We start from the raw sequence: 1833 nt of genomic DNA, 5'->3' as shown, positions 1-1833 counted from the left end.
ATTTCCAAGTAGCGGAATGCTACAGAGGTAAACAAACAATATCATTTGGAAGAGGATTAATAAGTGTTGACATTCATACAAATGAGTAATCCTGTAAACGTAAACAGAATATTTTATATAGATTTTTTTTAATGAAAACTTAAAATCCTGCATTATTTTCCGGACAACCCAATAATTATAGTTTTCTGTTCTGTCCTTTCTATCATGTGATGTAGGGGGATTAGTCCAAATATCTTTTCCATGCTAATTATAGGACATGTTCTCATTGCTCCCGTTATGCAGATGCATGCAAGTCTCTGTATTTTTGAGAGAATACTTTGGGATAGTGTGAATGTAATTTATTAGCGCGAATAGAGCGGCATATCCCCAATAACCTCGACGAATAGCCGGTACTCTGGGTCGGATTGTGGTGTGTGAATGTAATTTATTTGCGTAAATAGAGATTATCCCTAATTACCGCAAGGAATAAATAGTAATCTGGCCTAGCGGGAATAGTTATGGGAGTATGTTCATTAATTAATACACATCTTGCACATTTTTATTCAACAAGTTACAATGTACTTAAATAAGTTTGATAAATCACATTACCTATTTGTTTTACTTTTATATTTATTAATTTATTTGACTAACTTGTTTCTACAAGGACAAAAAAATGCACGAATATTCTCAATTAGTGACAGCAATAAAATATTCTGTTTTACTAGTTTCTCCTACTATTTACCGTTCTAATTTATGTTAATATTGATAAAATATCTGTTTAACGACCCACATTTAATGATTCAAATGTGCAGAACGGAATGGTGTAGATACCAATCCGTTTCATATGCTCCCCTCGTCATGCACACAGTTTGGGAAGTCAAGTCGGCCCTACTTTGCTAATAGGAGGTGCCGGTGTTCCCCGCTCCTTTGTCGTACCGTAATAACTGATTGCTATCTTGAAAGAAGACGGCGAAGCCCCTTTTTGACGAAGGGGCACCAGCTACAAGGAGTAGGAGAATAACAAGGTACCATTAGCAACACCCTCCACCCCGGCTGACACCCCAACAATGCAAAGACGGGAACGATCTCTCAATACCTTTGTCCAAAATTCAAACCGCTTTCAAGAGGAGGGACATCAATAACAGACCTGCAGGGAAAAGACAACAATTAAAACACAAACTTAGAATATTTGTAAAATAAAAATCTCTTTCATAAACGTGGAGTTGTAAAAGTAGTATTTCTTTATTAACGGAAAAATTACCCACACACACATACAATGCCGGTTAGTAGTTACATCAACATATCAAATTGGACAACAAAGTTCCTATTCTCCAAAATTGGATTATCAATTGTATTTGAGTTATTTCACTTTTCTGGTTACTTCAGCCTTTCACAACTTTCTTCTATAAAGTCCGTTAAATATCATACAGTGTTAAACCACAAAATCACTTAGAAGATAAACTTTTACGAGTTTCAGAACTTCTTGCCTAACGTTCAAGAAAGATCATCTTCGTTCTCAAAGGTTATCACTTATTAAATCCATTACAATTTAGTGCTCTGACTGACCAAATTACTTCTTTCAATTAATTAACCTTTTTATGTAAGGTTTTGGTTGAAATGAAAAAGTTAGTGTCACGAACGGGATTCGAACCCACGATCTTCCGCTCAATACCCCGCTGCTCCAACCAGTTGAGCTATCGTGGATTCGAACTCGGATACCAAAAATGGCAAAAGGAAGGAAAATTCGAAAGGCTGTAGGTTGAGATGGAGATTTGGTGTCCGAGTGGATCGAAGTCAGGATAGCTCAAGTGGTTGAAGCAGGGACGTATTGAGCCGAAGGCCGTGGGTTCGAAT

The sequence above is a fragment of the Cimex lectularius genome, unplaced genomic scaffold (assembly GCF_000648675.2).
Source record: "Cimex lectularius strain Harlan isolate CLEC.00 unplaced genomic scaffold, Clec_2.1 scaffold105, whole genome shotgun sequence".
Taxonomy (NCBI): Eukaryota; Metazoa; Arthropoda; class Insecta; order Hemiptera; family Cimicidae; genus Cimex; species Cimex lectularius.
The sequence above is the reverse complement of the archived record's forward strand: the minus strand, read 5'-3'. Positions refer to the sequence as shown.